The sequence below is a fragment of the Liolophura sinensis genome, chromosome 13, assembly GCF_032854445.1.
Source record: "Liolophura sinensis isolate JHLJ2023 chromosome 13, CUHK_Ljap_v2, whole genome shotgun sequence".
Classification (NCBI taxonomy): Eukaryota; Metazoa; Mollusca; class Polyplacophora; order Chitonida; family Chitonidae; genus Liolophura; species Liolophura sinensis.
Genome location: NC_088307.1, coordinates 6516417 through 6538638, shown reverse-complemented (window position 1 = coordinate 6538638; position 22222 = coordinate 6516417). Strand labels below are relative to the sequence as shown.

General features: G+C 42.9%; 1 long non-coding RNA gene and 6 other non-coding genes across 7 annotated transcripts; all 7 read right to left on the bottom strand.

The window, feature by feature from the left end:
* Nucleotides 1-2742: 2742 nt before the first annotated feature.
* Trnaa-ugc (transfer RNA alanine (anticodon UGC)) lies at nt 2743-2815 on the bottom strand. The gene has a single exon. It is a non-coding gene; the product is annotated as a tRNA-Ala (tRNA).
* A 190-nt stretch (nt 2816-3005) lies between these two features.
* On the bottom strand, nt 3006-3078 carry Trnaa-agc (transfer RNA alanine (anticodon AGC)). The gene has a single exon. It is a non-coding gene; the product is annotated as a tRNA-Ala (tRNA).
* A 772-nt stretch (nt 3079-3850) lies between these two features.
* Nucleotides 3851-3923, bottom strand: Trnaa-ugc (transfer RNA alanine (anticodon UGC)). The gene has a single exon. It is a non-coding gene; the product is annotated as a tRNA-Ala (tRNA).
* A 1080-nt stretch (nt 3924-5003) lies between these two features.
* Trnaa-agc (transfer RNA alanine (anticodon AGC)) lies at nt 5004-5076 on the bottom strand. The gene has a single exon. It is a non-coding gene; the product is annotated as a tRNA-Ala (tRNA).
* Nucleotides 5077-5659: 583 nt separating this feature from the next.
* Nucleotides 5660-8601, bottom strand: LOC135480731 (uncharacterized). Its single transcript, XR_010445956.1, has 3 exons — nt 8413-8601; nt 6869-6955; nt 5660-6365 (listed from the first exon to the last, which is right to left on the bottom strand). It is a non-coding gene; the product is annotated as an uncharacterized LOC135480731 (long non-coding RNA).
* Nucleotides 8602-20272: 11671 nt separating this feature from the next.
* Nucleotides 20273-20345, bottom strand: Trnaa-ugc (transfer RNA alanine (anticodon UGC)). Its single transcript has one exon. It is a non-coding gene; the product is annotated as a tRNA-Ala (tRNA).
* Nucleotides 20346-21646: 1301 nt separating this feature from the next.
* On the bottom strand, nt 21647-21719 carry Trnaa-agc (transfer RNA alanine (anticodon AGC)). The gene has a single exon. It is a non-coding gene; the product is annotated as a tRNA-Ala (tRNA).
* Between the last annotated feature and the right edge of the window lie 503 nt (nt 21720-22222).

Here is a 22222-nt window from a genome sequence, read left to right as displayed (position 1 = left end):
TCATTTGACCCCTCTGGGTAAATTCTATGGGGGTTATCTTTTTCACGTACTGATTTTAAAGCATCAGAAAAAGAAATTTTCTTGGTAACCTTTATGAACTGCGCTTTACATACCTGCTTTCTATATGGGCAACCCATATACGCCGAGCTATGGCTCAGGGACCCGCAGTTGACACATTTGGGGCGATCCAGGTTGTGGCATTCATCAAATGTATGGGGGCCGCCACATCTTGGGCATCGCTGGCGTCCCCTACATTCCCCTGAAATATGCCCAAAGGACTGACATTTGAAGCAACGTATGGCGGGTGGAACATATTGCTTGACAGGAAATATTTCGTAACCGAGAGAAACTTCTTCCGGTAGTGCATCCGAATTAAAATATAACAACATACATTTGGTTTTAGTTTTTTCCTTCCCTTTAGTCAGACGCTGTGCTTTCGTTACTTTGTATTTTTTCAGTGCTTGTTGTACTTCTTCTTCAGTGATGTCTTCCCCTAACCCATAAATCACCCCACGTGAAAGGGTGATATTGGAGTGCAGCCTGCAGGAGACATCTCTTCCCATCAGCGTTGTTATGCTGAGTGCCTTTTTGACTTGAGTGGCACTATTACAAACAATCATTAGGTCTTTACCGTTAATTTTCTTTACTTGTTTTACATTGTCAATTGTTTGTTGTAAACTCTGACCAAATTTAATTGGGTTCCACCCAGTGACGGGTAAGCCCCCCATAGATGAAATTACAACATTGTTATTGTTATTTCCCTGCTTCTGACCCACCTGCTTTGCTTTCTTCCCTTCCTGGGAGCTTCTATCTGTTGAAAAATCGCGCGTTCGTTTTGTAGTGGATCGCGTTTCCACGACTTCCATGTCGTCTCCTTCTGCGTCATCCATGGCTGTAACTAATGACTATAGTGGTGTATGCACAGGGGAGTTACTACAAGACGACAGTTAAAAATAGCAGAAGTTGCTCGGGAGCTGCTCCGAGCCAGGGAGAAAAGACGAAAGGCGCTCTGTTAGGTGTGGAAGAGACAGGGTAAGTATAGGATTTCCTATCCCACAATTGTACACTATACCTAAAGTATAGTGACTTATAGCCCTATGCTACTATATAATACTAACGATATTACTATTATACACTATATATTACTATATACACTATATATTACTATATATACAATCAATTATAGAACTTTTTTCTATGGATTAACTATATTTCTAATATCAGGTGTGACTGCTTATCAGCCAAAAAAAAAAAAAAAAAAAAAATTGTTGTCAAAAAGCCCAATACTAAGCAACAAACGTGTATTATTAATTTAGAATTTACAAGACCAAAAGCTATCACAAATAAATCCAAAAAATATCAAATATACAACACTATGAAAACCACTCTCAATGAACGCCTGTACAAGAAAGGGGGTTAAGTTGACCTTTGCCTCCTTTACCGCGTCCAGACATACCTATACCTTCTATCGAGCTGAGCAAGTAGAAATATGCAAGTAGAAATGCCCAGCTTGTTAGAAAGAGGCCATAAAAATCTTGACATAGGTTGAGCATCAAAATCTGGACCTGTCTATGCCGGCAGCTGGGAGGGATGCCTAGCAAGGCCAAGGGGACGTCACTCGCAGCCTCATCACTACCTGTCTCCTTGTGTCTCCTTGTGGCTCCCCTTGTTTGTTGATGTAGTATGTATTAAGAACAACATCTAGCCTAAGACCTGCTGAAAACACAGGTATCAGCGAAAATATATTGGCCGGTGAAATTTCAAAATAAACTTGCTTATGTTTCTACAAGCTGAAACTACTATTCAAAAGAGAACTTTGAGCTTATTGCAGTAAATGTTGTTTGGAGAGCCCGGGCTCGATCCCGGTACCTCTCGCATGCAAAGCGAGCGCTCTACCATGTGAGCTAGCCCCCCATGAAGAATTTTCCACGTATCCCCATATGACTAAGACGAATCTTGTGGCTGTTAAGGAAAATAGGATGTGGTGCTGCACACCTATGTACCTGACTTCTCAGTCATTATAAACATCAGAATTGGTGAATGGTTGGGACGAGTAGGCTTTCTTGAAACGGTGTTTTTATTATGTTTTCTAAAGCCTGAAACTACTATCTAAAAGTGAACTTTGAGCTTATTGCAGTAAAAGTTGTTTGGAAATGCCGCGCATAGATCCCGGTACCGCTTGCATGCAAAGCGCGCTCTACCATGTAAACTACGACGCCCCCTCCTCCCCCAAACCATCATGAGAACCTTTTAAAATCTCTTCATATCAGTACGACGAAACTTGTGGCTGTTCAGCAAAATGGCCCCATATCCTCATTATTTCCAATATGCGACAATGTTAAAGTTTAGCGCTGTAGCTTAGTCCCAAACATTCCGTGGCCAATAAGCTTTGGTGCATGCCTGGCCCAGCCTGTTAGAAAGAGGCCATAAAAATCTTGAGATAGGTTGAGCATCAAAATGTGGACCTGTCTATGCCGGCAGCTGGGAGGGATGCCTAGCAAGGCCAAGGGGACGTCACTCGCAGCCTCATCACTACCTGTCTCCTTGTGTCTCCTTGTGGCTCCCCTTGTTTGTTGATGTAGTATGTATTAAGAACAACATCTAGCCTAAGACCTGCTGAAAACACAGGTATCAGCGAAAATATATTGGCCGGTGAAATTTCAAAATAAACTTGCTTATGTTTCTACAAGCTGAAACTACTATTCAAATGAGAACTTTGAGCTTATTGCAGTAAATGTTGTTTGGAGAGCCCGGGCATCGATCCCGGTACCTCTCGCATGCAAAGCGAGCGCTCTACCATGTGAGCTAGCCCCCCGGTGAAGAATTTTCCACGTATCCCCATATGAGTAAGACGAATCTTGTGGCTGTTAAGGAAAATAGGATGTGGTGCTGCACACTTATGTACCTGGCTTCTCAGTCATTATAAACATCAGAATTGGTGAATGGTTTGGACGAGTAGGCTTTCTTGAAACGGTGTGCAACACGATCAAAAACAATGTACTACTTGGAGAACCCGGGCATCGATCCCGGTACCTCTCGCATGCTAAGCGAGCGCTCTACCATTTGAGCTAGCTCCCCTTGCTGGAGTATGTAGTATACATTAAGGACAACCTTCTAGCCTAAGGCCTGCTAATAGAAAATGAATGAGCGAAAAAATATATATATATTGCTTGGCCTGCGAATCTAAAAAAAACCCTCTTATGTTTTCTAAAGCCTGAAACTACTATCTAAAAGTGAACTTTGAACTTATTGCAGTAAAAGTTGTTTGGAAATGCCGCGCATCGATCCCGGTACCGCTTGCATGCAAAGCCCGCTCTACCATGTAAACTACGACGCCCCCCTCCTCACCCAAACCACCATGAGAACCTTTTAAAATCTCTTCATATCAGTACGACGAAACTTGTGGCTGTTCAGCAAAATGGCCCCATATCCTCATTATTTCCAATATGCGACAATGTTAAAGTTTAGCGCTGTAGCTCAGTGCCAAACATTCCGTGGCCAATAAGCTTTGGTGCATGCCTGGCCCAACCTGTTAGAAAGAGGCCATAAAAATCTTGACATAGGTTGAGCATCAAAATGTGGACCTGTCTATGCCGGCAGCTGGGAGGGATGCCTAGCAAGGCCAATGGGCATCACTCGCAGCCTCATCACTACCTGTCTCCTTGTGGCTCCCCTTGTTTGTTGATGTAGTATGTATTAAGAACAACATCTACCCTAAGAACTGCTGAAAACACAGATATCAGCGAAAATATATTGGCCGGTGAAATTTCAAAATAAACTTGCTTATGTTTCTACAAGCTGAAACTACTATTCAAAAGAGAACTTTGAGCTTATTGCAGTAAATGTTGTTTGGAGAGCCCGGGCATCGATCCCGGTACCTCTCGCATGCAAAGCGAGCGCTCTACCATGTGAGCTAGCCCCCCATGAAGAATTTTCCACGTATCCCCATATGACTAAGACGAATCTTGTGGCTGTTAAGGAAAATAGGATGTGGTGCTGCACACCTATGTACCTGGATTTTCAGTCATTATAAACATTGCATTTGGTGAACGGTTAGGACAAGTAGGCTTTCTTGAAACGGTGTGCAACACGATCAAAAACAATGTACTACTTGGAGAACCCGGGCATACATCCCGGTACCTCTCGCAGGCTAAGCGAGCGCTCTACAATCTGAGCTAGCTCCCCTTGTTGTTTTATGTAGTATGTATTAAGGACAACACTCTAGCCTAAGGCCTGTTGATATGAAAGGTATGAGTGAAAATATATACATATTGGTTGGTTTGTGAATCTAAAAAAAAAAAATGCCTTATGTTTCTAAAGCCTAAACCTACTATCTGAAAGTGAACTTTACGCTAACTGCAGTAAAAGTTGTTTGGAAAGGCCGGGCATCGATCCCGGTACCCGCTGGTACCGCTGGTAAATTCCTTATGTTTTCTAAAGGCTGAACCTACTATATGAAAGTAAACTTTGCGCTAATTGCAGTAAAACTTAATTGGAATAGCCGGGTTCGCATGTAAAACGCGCGTTTCTACCAAGTAAACATGTCTCCTTGTGGCTCCCTTAGTTTCTTGATGTAGTATGTATTAAGAACAACATTTAGCCTAGACCTGCTATAAACACAGATATCAGCGAAAATGTATTGGCTGGTGAAATTTCAAAACAAATTTCCTCAAGCTGTTTCTACAAGCTGAAACTACTATTCAAAAGTTAAATTTGCGCTGATTGCAGTAAATGTTGTTCGGAGAGCCCGGGCAACGATCCGGGTATCTCTCGCATACAAAGCGAGCGCTCTAACATGTGAGCTAGACACATGTAGCCCTTTCCACGTATCCCCATATGACTAAGACGAAACTTGTGGCTGTTAAGGAAATAGGGTGTGGTGCTGCACACTTATGTAGCCTACCTGGCTTCTCAGTCATTATAAACATCACAATCGGTGAATGGTTTGGACGAGTAGGCTTTTTTGAAACGGTGTGCAACACGATCAAAAATAATGTACTACTTGGAGAACCCGGGCATCGATCCCGGTACCTCTCGCATGCTAAGCGAGCGCTCTACCATCTGAGCTAGCTCCCCGTGTTGTGTTATGTGGCATGTATTAAGGACAAACATTCTAGCCTAAGGCCTGCTGATAAGAAAGTTCTGAGTGAAAAAATATATATATATAGGTTGGCCTGTGATTCTAAAACAACAAACTTCCTTATGTTATCTAAAGCCTGAAACTACTATATAAAAGTGAACCTTGCGCTAATTGCAGTAAAAGTTGTTTGGAAAGGCCGGGCATCGATCCCGGTACCGCTGGCATGCAAAGCGCGCTCTACCATGTAAACCTCTTATGTTTTCTAAAAGCTGAAATTACTTTCCAGAGTGGACTTTGCGCTAACTGCAGTCCCCACCCCCACCCCCACCCAATGAAAAGCTTTCCACATATTTTCCCATCACTACGACGAAACTTGTGGTTGTTAAGAAATAATCTTTCTTAAACATTTGGTGTATAGGATGGACGGATAAACTCACTTGAAACGGTGTGGAAAACGATCAGAAAAACTTTACCTACCCGAGAACCCGGGCATCAGATACCTCTAAGGGAGGTATGCTAAGGGAGCGCTCTACCATCTGAGTTAGCTCCCCTTGTTGGTTAATGTGGCCTCGGACCCCCATTAATTTTCCATAAGCGACAATGTTAACGTCTAGCGCTGTAGCTCAGTCCCAAACATTCCGTGGCCATTAAGCTTTGGTGCATACCTGGCCCAGCCTGTGAGAAAGAAGCCATAAAAATCTTGACATAGGTTGACCGTCAAAATCTGGACCTTTCCATGCCGGCAGCTGGGAGGCGTGCCTAGCAACGCCAAGGGGACGTCACTCGCAGCCTCATCACTACCTCACACCTTGTGTCCTCTCGCCCAGAATTTCAAACTTTCATCAATAAAGCTCATACCTCCTCAAAGTTTAGACAGTTTCCAGCATTTTAATACCAAGCATGCACCTGTGCACCAAAAATGGACGCCTGGGAGCAAAAAAAGACTTTATACCCTAAAATTCACAGAACTACAATCGTCCCTACCGAAAAACGGAAGTTGTAATGGGGGTCTGTGTCCTATCACACCAGCCACCTTTTTTCAAAATCAATAATTTTTGCACCACAGAATTCCTGACACTTCTGAACCTCACAGGCAAAATTAGGGCTTGATACATGCAGAAACTTTGGAGTTGAATGAATTCAAGTTGGGGTACCCCCATCTTGGACATGTGTCTTTTTTCCAGGGTGAAAAAACTCTGAAGGGTAAACTTTGAAGCTTTGCAGTGCATATACCGTTCGAGATATCTCCATCAGGTCAACTGTTTTGGAAAGACAAGATGTTTATCTGCAAGAAAAGTTAAAAAAATCACATTGACAGAGCACTTTAGACTTTTCAAAAGCAACCATTTAGAGAAATATACATTTTTAAGAAGACTTTTCTACTCAGAGCAGCTTTAAATATCAAAGTTACAAGCCAAAAGTGTCAAAGCATACATCAAAATATAGGCAATTTATCTGATAATTAAATGTCAAAATATAAGACATTTACTTCAGCAACTATGTGAAAAAAATTGACTGACAGTGTGGTAGGGGGTATCAAAGCGGATTGTCACGATTTCGGAACAATCATTTGTGACCAAAATCAAAGCAAGAATAATGCCTCAAAGTGATGAAGACCTACTCACAGGCACTTTTTTAGTGGACAGGACTTAAGAAAAGACTAGTATCCCAGTTCCCCACTGAATAACATGATGAAACCCTTTAAAAGACCACCCAGCCAGGCACCCCCCCCCCCCCCCCCCCCCCTGCCCTCCTCCCCCATGACTGCTGATTGGCTGACCAGCTCACCATGCAAAAACCTCCCTGCACCATTGCTGTTGTCTCACAGCAGGTTATTACTCTGCACAGTAACATCAAAGGGTGTCACATTGGCATCTACAATATATAAACAGAGAGGAAAAATATGAATTTAACATTTCCAATCAGGCAGCCACCAAGTACACCTATATTGGTCAGTCTGACAGTTAACAAGGCAAACAATCTACCCCAAAACACCATGAAGGGAGACAGAAAGAGGAAACAGTCTAGATTTCAAGCTGGAAAGGCCCAGGATCGCTCAAATAACCTGTCAGCAGTTACAGACATGCTGAATCCTGTGCCTGGGTGTTCCTTGATGGACACAGATTTCCAGCCCAATCAGGAGGCTGTAAGAACACACCAGCCTGACACAAAGAGAATACAGCGGCCAAGACGGTGCAAGGTAGATTCCACGGCTGGATCAGACAGAGATACACAAGAGCGGGAATGGGCTGCTGAAGGAATGCGACTCATAGATATACAGAAAATGGTGTGTATATGGAACAAAGTTATGCTTGAGCACAGTGAGACCAAGGACCACTGTCCACTGCCTAGGTTAGAGATAGCTGCAGAGAAAAAGTGGGGTTTAGCCTGGGCGTTCAGTTTTAAGTGCTGTGACTGTGACTATGTATCTGGCTTCCACAAATTCTACAAAGAGGTAGAATGTAACAGACCTGGCCAAAAAGCTGCGGCGGTGAACCGAGCTCTTCAAGTAGGCCTCCAGGACACACCAATGGGGAACACCCGAGCCAGACTTCTATTTGCAGCGATGGACGTGCCGCCTGCCACTCGTAGGAACATGCATCGCACTGCAAACCATGTCGCATCTGCAATCGCAAAGCTGAACAGAGAGGATATGGCAAATAAGGTGGAAGAGGTAAAGGCATACAAAAGGCAAAGAGGAGAGGATGACAGCACAATAGATCTGGCCACAGACACTCGCTACAACAGCATTACCATAACCAGTCCCAAGAAACCGGGCCAGAATGCTTCACAAGCAATTTCCCTGGCTGTGGAGACATCAACAGACAAGCAATACATTGTCTCCGCAGCACTGAAGAATAAATTGTGTTGGACTGGCTCCTGGCTAAGAGGAAAAGGCTTCCAAGTAAAGTGCCCTGGAGGACACGAGGAGTGCACAGCGAACACAAACCCACATGCCCCCTGGTCCGAGTATAATATGGGGAACGAGATTGGCGAGGGATTGGCGAGGCAAGGTGTTTTAGCCAAACATGTAACCACAGACGGCGACTCCAGGTCAGTCAAGGGAGTGGAGGACGGCATCCGACTGGTCGAGCCACTGTGGGAGGTCGAACGGTTAGCAGACCCCACGCACCTTGGTAGATCCCAGTTCAAGAAATGTAACCAGGCTAAGTTCAGCGATGCCATGTTTGAAGGACAGGGCCGAACGAGGGAAGCCAGGAAGAAAGCACAGAAGGTGTTGAGTCAGGATGTTAAGGCCAGGTGTAGCTTGATATTTTCTCAACTTATGTCAGAGCACATTGGTGACATGAGGAAAATAAAAACTTGCCTACCCAGGGTTGTGGATGCAACGGTCAGGTGTTACGGTGGGGACTGTTCCAAATGCCGCAGGAACAGTGTGGTTTGCTCCGGAGGGGAAACCAGCAGCTGGTGGGAGAGGTCCCTGTTTTTATCCACCAGTAAACTCTGCCCTTTTAACATGGATGACAACGACAGGAAACTATTGACCGAAGTACTGCACATGAGGTTAAGCGAGACAGCCGTCACTAGTCTCCGGATGAACACCAGCACTCAAAAGTGCGAAGCTGTCAACAGATCACTCAGCGTCTCCTTGCCCAAGAATGTAAACTACAGCAGAAATATGGAGGGAAGGGCGGCGTCCACAATCCACAGACTTAACAATGGCCAGGACAAGTCCACGGCTGCCAAACTCCAAGCTGTCGGCGCCAGTATTTCACCTAGGAGCGAGAGAACAGTACAACAGATTGAAAGGGTGAACCAGTACCACAAGGTTTATAAGAAGCGACAGACAGTTAAGGGGAGATCACTCCGCAATACAGCCAGAAAACTTCGAGAGCACATTGAGTACAGGCTTTCAAATCCAGAAGAAAAAACTGACTATGCCAAGGGACAACTGGACAACACCCAAACAGATCACACATACACTAGATATTTGTAACCGCCAATTTTGTATATAATTTGTCACTGCTGTTGTTGCTTATGAAAGAAATTAAAAAATGATAACAGAAATTGAGCAAAATCTAAAACAATCTGTTATTTATTATTTTTAATGAGGGGAAACCAACCTGCTCAGTCTTAAATGCAACATGCACCTTGCATACTGCCCATGGCCGAGACAGCAGCGCTGCCTGTTATTGTTAACACAATGCGGTTCCAAGCTTATGTGGTCCACATTTACACAGCGTGTGTTGTGGCACACGTGTGAACAATCAAGCTTGGGATCTAAATGTGACAGCCCCTGTCTGGCCATATAAACAAGTCTAATGATGTGTTTCTTCTTCCATCGATGTGTGACGGGGTCTTTGTAGGAGGCAAGACCATATCGACCATCCCTCGTCAATGGTGCAGTCCACACTCGACAGGCTCCGTTTTCACTATAAACACTGAAACTTTCAATTTTTGCAGCAATTTCTGCTCTGAACGTCTCCATTTTCAAGCGTAGGAATACTAGAACGTTGCATGTTGTTCATTTCAGGATGCCTATACACATGCTATCCTACGCTGAACAGCATTTTACCGATTTTTCATCAAAATGGATATTTTCAAAACGTAAATAGCCCCAAGAAGCTATGAAACGGCCCAATCAATGCAAAACACATCACAGACATACCCACCAAAAATTACCAGGCTGCTGCGAAATCTAAGCGCATGGTGACATTTTTCACATTTTGGTGACTTCGTCAGTACAGGCCTCGGACCCCCATTAATTTTCCATAAGCGACAATGTTAACGTCTAGCGCTGTAGCTCAGTCCCAAACATTCCGTGGCCATTAAGCTTTGGTGCATACCTGGCCCAGCCTGTGAGAAAGAAGCCATAAAAATCTTGACATAGGTTGACCGTCAAAATCTGGACCTTTCCATGCCGGCAGCTGGGAGGCGTGCCTAGCAACGCCAAGGGGACGTCACTCGCAGCCTCATCACTACCTCACACCTTGTGTCCTCTCGCCCAGAATTTCAAACTTTCATCAATAAAGCTCATACCTCCTCAAAGTTTAGACAGTTTCCAGCATTTTAATACCAAGCATGCACCTGTGCACCAAAAATGGACGCCTGGGAGCAAAAAAAGACTTTATACCCTAAAATTCACAGAACTACAATCGTCCCTACCGAAAAACGGAAGTTGTAATGGGGGTCTGTGTCCATGTAGTCTATTAAGCACAACATCTAGCCTCATATCTGCTAAAAACACAGGTATCAGCGAAAATCTATTGGCCTGTGAAATTTCAAAATAAAATTCCTTTTGTTTTCTAAAAGCTGAAACTAGGATTCAACACTATACTTTGCACTAATTGCTGGAAAAGTTGTTTGGACAACCCGGTCCGGTACCCCCGCATGTTAATCTAGCACTCTTTATTATTTTTTTTTCTTTTGAAAAAATCAGTATTTCTGTTCGTACAGAAATACAGGATTGTGCATATCCAAAATCGTGGCAATGGTTAAAAAAATAAGAATATCACAGATATAGCCATGGAAGAGGGATATATCAAAATATACACACAAAAATTATACACATAGATCAAGCATATACATGTATATTACCACACTTGCATGGGTATACATACTATATGTATTTATCGAAAGACCTGAACATCATCTGTGTCATTTATTTTAAAAAATGGTTTGTGTTAGATATATTTTGCAATTAAGTTGGATATCTTACTCTTGTTGTTATGGTAAACGTGTGCCTCTTTAACTTTACTGTAAAGAAGAGCTGTGACAATTTTTTTCAACACACAGGATCCGTTTGTTAACTTGTCACAAAACCCTCTGTTTCCATATAGCTAGTCCAGCAGAGCTTTGGACAATGTTTAGAAAATGAAAACACCGTTTTGCATGTCGCAATGGGTACCCAAAGAGCAACATACATTCAAAACTGACACTCATAGGCATTTGTCTGAGCAAAGTTTTAGTAATATCACCAACATATTTTATAAATTGGGTTAACACAGGACAATGGATTATTAAGTGAAAAACTTATTCCATATCCGTTTCACAAAGAAGACACAAATAGCTATTCACATACCCTATTTTGAAAAGGATCTCTACTGTATACACAGAATTATGACAAATTTTACAATCCAGCAGAGTACAATCAGGCCCCTTTCCAGGTAATAAAATACAACTCCATAAATGATCGACTTCAATGTTACTAAAACCCTTAACCAGTGTCGAACTGAGGCAGACTCTACCTACCTTTCTATGAAAGTAGCTTATAAAATTGCTTGTTTTTCAAGACTGAAACTGGCGTACTACGTCCCTTCTTCTACTTGATGTACAAGCAGTACCATTGTCATCTACTACTGTGAATCATCGCGGTGGAATAGTCTCTTTAATCATTCTGTGTATGGTGTTTATCTGTGCAAGGTCAGCCTCAGGGAATGTCTCTGACACAATTTTTCTGATAGCTACCTCTGGCAGGAATCCGGGAATGCATTCATATAAAAAAATCCCGCACACAAAGCAGCTTGGATTTGATAAACAGTTTATAAAACAAACGCCTATTGGCATTAAAAAATAACAGTTGGCTGGGTACCTGTTCCCGGCTCTCAATACACAGTTCAAGTCATACTTTTGTCCATGGTAAAAAGAACTCCTTGTAACACTCTGGTAAGACATCAAGCAATTATTTATAGAATACGTCTCTGACAAGGAATACCATTTTGACAGAAAATATGGGGGAAAAAAACTCTTTCAACACTGCTCGATAATTCTGATTAAAAAAACGACCCAACATTTTGAGGCGAAACCTTGGTTGCAGTGTCTGGCATATTTAAGCCACCGTTTTTTAAAAGAGTTAACAACAACTCCATGTGCTATCAGATGTCACCGCTGAGACCACAGAAAATCTACACATACGGCTTCAAGATCATTAATACATTTCTCTGGAACCGGCACAAACAGCCATACAATACCACAATCTAGATATCAATAAAGTTGTAATAACTGCGACTCTCCCATTTAGCGATAGTCCCGTTTGTTCCCATAGGTGTAGCACAGACTTGACTTTGTTTATGCCTTTGTTCCAGTTTTCTACATAACATGCTGTTTAATCAGGCCCGATCTGAAAACCTAGTACACAGATACTGTGATTAACCACGGGAATACCCTCAATTGTACGATCCTGGCAGTCTGTACACGTAGGTAATATCTGTCACTTATCAATATTTACTTTTGCCTTAGACGCCTTATCATACAAACTCACAAGGGGCCTCCGGGGATCAGTTGTTTAGCGCGCTAGCGCAGCGTAATGACCTAGGAGCCTCCCACCAATGCGGTCGCTGTGAGCTCACGTCCAGCTCATGCTGGCTTCCTCTCAACCTGCGGATGGTCGTGGGTTTCCCCCGGGCTCTGCCCGGTTTCCACCCACCATAATGCTGGCCGCCGTCGTATAAGTGAAATATTCTTGAGTACGGCGTAAAACACCAGTCAAATAAAGAAAGAAAATATAATGGACATGTTAACTGCTCATTTATACATCGTCTCACCTTGGTGCAAAATTCATCATCTTCCAGTAACCTATCGTTAAGACAATACAGACCAGGACCGATTTCAACCAGTGAAAAATCACACTTCATATAGTACAGAGTACAGCATGGTGACTAAAGGATGTATTATTCATATATACAGGTTTACAACTGACAACAATTTCCCTGGAGATTAACGTGATCCACGCGGCTCTGGCGCAAAGCATTTTCAACAGTTCTGTGCCACGTAAGCATTACTCTTCCGGGTTTTCTTTCACGCCAAATATCAACTAGATTATGCCTTGACATGAACTCTTGTAATTGCCTCCTGGACTTACCATTTTCGAGGCGCTTAGATGCCCTATCTCTTGACTGGAAAACCACACTGCAATCCCGAACGAATATTTTAAAATTCCCTGTAAGAAATATATCCACTTCTTTAAAAAATCATATCGCTCTGCTATACTATTAGGAACGTAAACATGTACCATATCTATCATTTTGTCTTCTATCTCCAAAATCAAGTGAATTATTCGTCCCTCATTATCAGATGTTACACCCATAACTTTGTCTATAAGGGAATTGGTAATAATAATGGCAACCCCTTTTGTGCAGTTAGCGAGCTACTGGCGTAGACTTTGCCTTCAATTGACCGTTGTACTTTACTTACGATTTCATCATCGAAGTGAGTTTCTTGCAGGCAAATTATATCTCCATTCAGTCCGTTATACAGGCGTTCGAACTTATTTTCAGCTCCTAAACCATTACAGTTGAGTAACGTAATCAGCACCATTATGAGAAAGAAAGTTATTTTATTGCGCTCTATTGTTCGGCTTGTTGTTAGGCACCTTTCTTCTTGCACAAGACAAATTCGGCACAGGTTTATTCGTCGCCTTGCAGATGTAGAAGGCTGTAACAAACTCTCAGAAGACTGCGAGCAAACCAAGGTGCGCTCGTTCTCACCTGTGTCTTGCGTCATTTCTCCTATGGCTGAGGCCGCCCCCACAGTAGTTTCACCGTCGATATTCCGGCCAACTGACTTTCCATTCTGTGGACTTCTTATTCCTTGTAGTCGCACATCTCGAGTCCTCTTGTTCGTGACAACTGACCACCCGCCTGTTTGCTGGCTTCCATCAGTCAATTTGAAAATCACCTGTTTTTACATTCGTCTACCGTACCATTGCTTGGGGGTACTGTCGAGCATGCTCTGGTCTAGCCTACCACTCCCCTCCCTTTCCATTTGCACGCTTTCATTATGGTCCACGCCACTGTGACTTTAGGTTGGCAGTCGAAGGGGGCACTGACTGAAGGCTTTCCGTCTCTGCACACTCGCAGTATTCCAGACCACAGCGCTCACATGCAAAGTCCGGAGTTCGTGTCACAGCTATAGTCCTTTGAACACACAATAAACAATAGCACTTCCTCCCATATTGGTGACACCCATTAGATCTGTCCGCATGGCATGCACGGGGTACATGTCCTTGCTCTACGCATGTGTAGCACCTAAAGTCCGGGCACTGACGAAATATATGGTCCTTTGCCAAACACAATGAACACACCTTCTTCTGATTATCGCGAACAACTCTGAAAAAATCCGCACTGTCTCCAGATGAAACTTTCGAGGCGTATGGTAGAGATGGTACCTTGTGCCGTCATTCTCTTTGGTGCCAGGATAAAACCTTCTTTTATTATCTGAAAAGATTTCTACGCCAAATTCCTCCAGTTTCTTCACTATTTCATCTTTATCCACATATGCAGATTGATGTAAAAACGACACGACAAGAACTCTCTGTGTCACACCCGTACACGCACAGAACTGACCGTCAATTTTACGTCCATCACCCAGCAAATCACTAGATGCTTTGTCTACTGGTGTTAGCTCGTATTTTACAGCTCCTTTAGGTACACAGACGAGTAAGGCGTTCATGTCCAAACACTTCCTCCACGACTCGAATCACTTTCTCGGCAGAAATTTTCGCGGTGTCTCCAATATCAACAATAAGTGAAAATTCCTTTTAGTACTTTCTTCCCCTTCCTTGTGGCCCACAGCCCCCGGGTGTGATCATCGTGGCTCCTGGAAAAAACCAGGAACCCCCAGTTGCAATTATTCAGCAGAACTACAACAACAACCAATGTTATGCTCCGGACTATGCTGTAAACACGTCCGATCACCTCGGCTGTCAGCACTGACTTCCCTAATCTAAGCGATCGATCTACCATCTGAACTGGTTCCTCGTGTTGGCTGAAGTGGTATGTATTCAGGAGAACATCTAGCCTAACACCTGCTGATAAGACAGGTATCAGCGAAAATATATTGGTCGGTGAAATTTCAAAACAAATTTCCTCATGTTTCTACAAGCTGAAACTACTATTCAAAAGAGAACTTTGCCCTGATTGCAGTAAATGTTGTTTGGAGAGCCCGGGCAACGATCCGGGTATCTCTCAAATGCAAAGCGAGCGCTCTACCATGTGAGCTAGCCCCCCCATGAAGAATTTTCCACGTATCCCCATATGAGTAAGACGAACCTTGTGGCTGTTAAGAAAAATAGGATGTGGTGCTGCACACTTATGTACCTGGCTTCTCAGTCATTATAAACATCAGAATTGGTGAATGGTTTGGACGAGTAGGCTTTCTTGAAACGGTGTGCAACACGATCAAAAACAATCTGCTACTTGGAGAACCCGGGCATCGATCCCGGTACCTCTCGCATGCTAAGCGAGCGCTCTACCATCTGATCTAGCTCCCCGTGTTGTTTGATGTGCTATGTATTAAGGACAACATTCTAGCCTAAGGTCTGCTGATAAGAAAGTTCTGAGTGAAAAAATATATATATATTGGTTGGCCTGTGATTCTAAAAACAACAAACTTCCTTATGTTATCTAAAGCCTGAAACTACTATATAAAAAATTACTTTCCAGAGTGGACTTTGCGCTAACTGCAGCCCCCACCCCCACATCCCACCCAATGAAAAGCTTTCCACATATTCTCCCATCACTGCGACGAAACTTGTGGTTGTTAAGAAATAATCTTTCTTAAATATTTGGTGTATAGGATGGACGGATAAACTCACTTGAAGCGGTGTGGAAAACGATCAGAAAAACTTTACCTACCCGAGAACCCGGGCATCAGATACCTCTAAGGGAGGTATGCTAAGGGAAGCGCTCTACCATCTGAGTTAGCTCCCCTTGTTGGTTAATGTAGTCTATTAAGCACAACATATCGCCTCATATCTGCTAAAAACACAGGTATCAGCGAAAATCTATTGGCCTGTGAAATTTCAAAATAAAATTCCTTTTGTTTTCTAAAAGCTGAAACTAGGATTCAACACTATACTTTGCACTAATTGCTGGAAAAGTTGTTTGGACAACCCGGTCCGGCACCCCTTGCATGTTAATCTAGCACTCTTTATTATTTTTTTTTCTTTTGAAAAAATCAGTATTTCTGTTCGTACAGAAATACAGGTTTGTGTATATCTAAAATCGTGGCTATGGTTAAAAAAATAAGAATATCACAGATATAGCCATGGAAGAGGGATATATCAAAATATACACACAAAAATTATACACATAGATCAAGCATATATATTACCACACTTGCCTGGGTATACATACTATATGTATTTATCGAAAGACCTGACCTGTCATTTATTTAAAAAAATGGTTTGTATTAGATATATTTTGCAGTTAAGTTGGATATCTTACTCTTGTTGTTATGGTAAACGTGTGCCTCTTTAACTTTACTGTAAAGAAGAGCTTTGAAAATTTTTTTCAACACATAGGATCCGTTTGTTAACTAGTCACAAAACCCTCTGTTTCCATATAGCTAGTCCAGCAGAGCTTTGGACAATGTTTAGAAAATGAAAACACCGTTTTGCATGTCGCAATGGGTACCCAAAGAGCAACATACATTCAAAACTGACACTCATAGGCATTTGTCTGAGCAAAGTTTCAGTAATATCACCAACATATTTTATAAATTGGGTTAACACAGGACAATGGATCATTAAGTGAAAAACTTATTCCATATGCGTTTCACAAAGAAGACACAGATAGCTATCCACATACCCTATTTTGAAAAGCATCTCTATTGTATACACAGAATTATGACAAATTTTACAATCCAGCAGAGTACAATCAGGCCCCTTTCCAGGTAATAAAATACAACTCCATAAATGATCGACTTCAATGTTACTAAAACCCTTAACCAGTGCCGAACTGAGGCAGACTCTACCTACGTTTCTATGAAAGTAGCTTATAAAATTGCTTGTTTTTCAAGACTGAAACTGGCGTACTACGTCCCTTAATATTTAGTTTTGGTTCGCGGCAAATATTTCTACTTGATGTACAAGCAGTAGCATTGTCATCTACTATTGTGAATCATCGCGATGGAATAGTCTCTTTAATCATTCTGTGTATGGTGTTTATCTGTGCAAGGTCAGCCTCAGGGAATGTCTCTGACACAATTTTTCTGATAGCTACCTCTGGCAGGAAACCGGGAATGCATTCATATAAAAAAAATCCCGCACACAAAGCAGCTTGGATTTGATAAACAGTTTATAAAACAAACGCCTACCATTAAGCTTCATATTGGCATTTAAAAATAACAGTTGGCTGGGGACCTGTTCCCGGCTCTCAATACACAGTTCAAGTCATACTTTTGTCCATGGTAAAAAGAACTCCTTGTAACTCTCTGGTAAGACATCAAGCAATTATTTATAGAATACGTCTCTGACAAGGAATACCATTTTGACAGAAAATATGGGGGGAAAAAACTCTTTCAACACTGCTCAATAATTCTGATTTAAAAAACGACCCAACATTTTGAGGCGAAACCTTGGTTGCAGTGTCTGGCATATTTAAGCCACCGTTTTTTAAAAGAGTTAACAACAACTCCATGTGCTATCAGATGTCACCGCTGAGACCACAGAAAATCTACACATACGGCTTCAAGATCATTAATACATTTCTCTGGAACCGCCACAAACAGCCATTCAATACCACAATCTAGATATCAATAAAGTTGTAATAACTGCGACTCTCCCATTTAGCGATAGTCCCGTTTGTTCCCATAGGTGTAGCATAGACTTGACTTTGTTTATGCCTTTGTTCCAGTTTTCTACATAACATGCTGTTTAATCAGGCCCGATCTGAAAACCTAGTACACAGATACTGTGATTAACCACGGGAATACCCTCAATTGTACGATCCTGGCAGTCTGTACACGTAGGTAATATCTGTCACTTATCAATATTTACTTTTGCCTTAGACGCCTTATCATACAAACTCACAAGGGGCCTCCGGGGATCAGTTGTTTAGCGCGCTAGCGCAGCGTAATGACCCAGGAGCCTCCCACCAATGCGGTCGCTGTGAGCTCACGTCCAGCTCATGCTGGCTTCCTCTCAACCTGCGGATGGTCGTGGGTTTCCCCCGGGCTCTGCCCGGTTTCCACCCACCATAATGCTGGCCGCCGTCGTATAAGTGAAATATTCTTGAGTACGGCGTAAAACACCAGTCAAATAAAGAAATAAAATATAATGGACATGTTAACTGCTCATTTATACATCGTCTCACCTTGGTGCAAAATTCATCATCTTCCAGCAACCTATCGTTAAGACAATACAGACCAGGACCGATTTCAACCGGTGAAAAATCACACTTCATATAGTACAGAGTACAGCATGGTGACTAAAGGATGTATTATTCATATATACAGGTTTACAACTGACAACAATTTCCCTGGAGATTAACGTGATCCATGCGGCTCTGGCGCAAAGCATTTTCAACAGTTCTGTGCTACGTAAGCATTACTCTTCCGGGTTTTCTTTCACGCCAAATATCAACTAGATTATGCCTTGACATGAACTCTTGTAATTGCCTCCTGGACTTACCATTTGGCAACCCTTTTTGTGCAGTTAGCGAGCTATTGGCGTAGACTTTGCCTTCAATTGACCGTTGTACTTTACTTACGATTTCATCATCGAAGTGAGTTTCTTGCAGGCAAATTATATCTCCATTCAGTCCGTTATACAGGCGTTCGAACTGATTTTCAGCTCCTAAACCATTACAGTTGAGTAACGTAATCAGCACCATTATGAGAAAGAAAGTTATTTTATTGCGCTCTATTGTTCGGCTTGTTGTTAGGCACATTTCTTCTTGCACAAGACAAATTCGGCATAGGTTTGTTCGTCGCCTTGCAGATGTAGAAGGCTGTAACAAACTCTCAGAAGACTGCGAGCAAACCAAGGTGCGCTCGTTCTCACCTGTGTCTTGCGTCATTTCTCCTATGACTGAGGCCGCCCCCACAGTAGTTTCACCGTCGATATTCCGGCCAACTGACTTTCCATTCTGTGGACTTCTTATTCCTTGTAGTCGCACATCTCGAGTCCTCTTGTTCGTGACAACTGACCACCCGTCTGTTTGCTGGCTTCCGTCGGTCAATTTGAAAATCACCTGTTTTTACATTCATCTACCGTACCATTGCTTGGGGGTACTGTCGAGCATGCTCTGGTCTAGCCTACCACTCGCCTCCCTTTCCATTTGCACTCTTTTATTATGGTCCACGCCACTGTGACTTTAGGTTGGCAGTCGAAGGGGGCACTGACTGAAGGCTTTCCGGCTCTGCACACTCGCAGTATTCCAGACCACAGCGCTCACATGCAAAGTCCGGAGTTCGTGTCACAGCTATAGTCCTTTGAACACACAATAAACAATAGCACTTCCTCCCATATTGGTGACACCCATTAGATCTGTCCGCATGGCATGCACGGGCTACATGTCCTTGCTCTACGCATGTGTAGCACCTAAAGTCTGGGCACTGACGAAATATATGGTCCTTTGCCAAACACAATGAACACACCTTCTGCTCATTATCGTGAACAATTCTGAAAAAATCCGCACTGTCTCCAGATGAAACTTTCGAGGCGTATGGTAGAGATGGTACCTTGTGCCGTCATTCTCTTTGGTGCCAGGATAAAACCTTCTTTTATTATCTGAAAAGATTTCTACGCCAAATTCCTCCAGTTTCTTCACTATTTCATCTTTATCCACATATGCAGATTGATGTAAAAACGACACGACAAGAACTCTCTGTGTCACACCCGTACACGCACAGAACTGACCGTCAATTTCACGTCCATCACCCAGCAAATCACTAGATGCTTTGTCTACTGGTGTTAGCTCGTATTTTACAGCTCCTTTAGGTACACAGACGAGTAAGGCGTTCATGTCCAACACACCTCCTCCACGACTCGAATCACTTTCTCGGCAGAAATTTTCGCGGTGTCTCCAATATCAACAATAAGTGAAAATTCCTTTTAATACTTTCTTCCCCTTCCTTGTGGCCCATAGCCCCCGGGTGTGATCATCGTGGCTCCTGGAAAAACCAGGAAACCCCAGTTACAATTATTCAGCAGAACTACAACAACAACCAATGTTATGCTCCGGACTATGCTGTAAACACGTCCGATCACCTCGGCTGTCAGCACTGACTTCCCTAATCTAAGCGATCGATCTACCATCTGAACTGGTTCCTCGTGTTGGCTGAAGTGGTATATATTCAGAAGAACATCTAGGCTAACACCTGCTGATAAGACAGCTATCAGCGAAAATATATTTGCCGGTGAAATTTCAAAATAAACTTGCTTATGTTTCTAAAAGCTGAAACTACTATTTAAAAGAGAAATTTGAGCTTATTGCAGTAAATGTTGTTTGGAGAGCCCGGGCATCGATCCCGGTACCTCTCGCATGCAAAGCGAGCGCTCTACCATGTGAGCTAGCCCCCCATGAAGAATTTTCTACGTATCCCCATATGACTAAGACGAAACTTGTGGCTGTTAAGGAAAATAGGATGTGGTGGTGCACGCTGAAGTACCTGGCTTCTCAGTAATTATAAACATCACAATTGGTGAATAGTTTGGACGAGTAGGCTTTCTTGAAACGGTGTGCAACACGATCAAAAACAGTGTACTACTTGAAGAACCCGGGCATCGATACCGGTACATCTCGCATGCTAAGCGAGCGCTCTACCATTTGAGCTAGCTCCACTTGCTGGGGTATGTAGTGTACATTAAGGACAACCTTCTAGCCTAAGGCCTGCTAAGAGAAAAAGAATGAGTGGAAAATTATATATATATTGCTTGGCCTGCAAATCTAGAAAAACCCTCTTATGTTTTCTAAAGCTTGAAACTACTATCTAAAAGTGAACTTTGAGCTTATTCCAATAAAAGTTGTTTGGAAAGGCCGGGCATCGATCCCGGTACCGCTTGCATCCAAAGCGCGCTCTACCATGTAAACTACGACGCCCCCCCCCCCCCTCTCCCCTTAAACACCATGAGAACCTTTTAAAATCTCTTCATATCAGTACGACGAAACTTGTGGCTGTTCAGCAAAATGGCCCCATATCCCCATTATTTCCAGTATGCGACAATGTTAAAGTTTAGCGCTGTAGCTCAGTCCCAAACATTCCGTGGCCAATAAGCTTTGGTGCATGCCTGGCCCAGCCTGTTAAAAAGAGGCCATAAAAATCTTGACATAGGTTGAGCATCAAAATGTGGACCTGTCTATGCCGGCAGCTGGCACGGATGCCTAGCAAGGCCAAGGGGCGTCACTCGCAGCCTCATCACTACCTGTCTCCTTGTGGCTCCGCTTGTTTGTTAATGTAGTATGTATTAAGAACAACATCTAGCCTAAGACCTGCTGAAAACAAAGATATCAGCGAAAATACATTGGCCGGTGAAATTTCAAAATAAACTTGTTTATGTTTCTACAAGCTGAAACTACTATTCAAAAGAGAACTTTGAGCTCATTGCAGTAAATGTTGTTTGGAGAGCCCGGGCATCGATCCCAGTGCCTCTCGCATGCAAAGCGAGCGTTCTACCATGTGAGCTAGCCCCCCATCAAGAGCTTTCCACGTATCCCAATATGACTAAGACGGAACTTGTGGCTGTTAAGGAAAATAGGATGTGGTGCTGCACACCTATGTACCTGGATTTTCAGTCATTATAAACATTGCATTTGGTGAACGGTTTGGACAAGTAGGCTTTCTTGCAACGGTGTGCAACACGATCAAAAATAATGTACTACTTGGAGAACCCGGGCATCGATCCCGGTACCTCTCGCATGCTAAGCGAGCGCTCTACCATCTGAGCTAGCTCCCCTTGTTGTGTTATGTGGTATGTATTAAGGACAACATTCTAGCCTAAGGCCTGCTGATAAGAAAGTTCTGAGTGAAAAAATATATATATATTGGTTGGCCTGTGATTCTAAAAACAACAAACTTCCTTATTTTATCTAAAGCCTAAAACTACTATATAAATGTGAACCGTGCGCTAATTGCAGTAAAAGTTGTTTGGAAAGGCCGGGCATCGATCCCAGTACCGCTGGCATGCAAAGCGCGCTCTACCATGTAAACCTCTTATGTTTTCTAAAAGCTGAAATTACTTTCCAGAGTGGACTTTGCGCTAACTGCAGCCCCCACCCCCACCCCCACCCCCACCCCCACCCCCACCCAATGAAAAGCTTTCCACATATTTTCCCATCACTACGAAACTTGTGGTTGTTAAGAAATAATCTTTCTTAAATATTTGGTGTATAGGATGGACGGATAAACTCACTTGAAGCGGTGTGGAAAACGATCAGAAAAACTTTACCTACCCGAGAA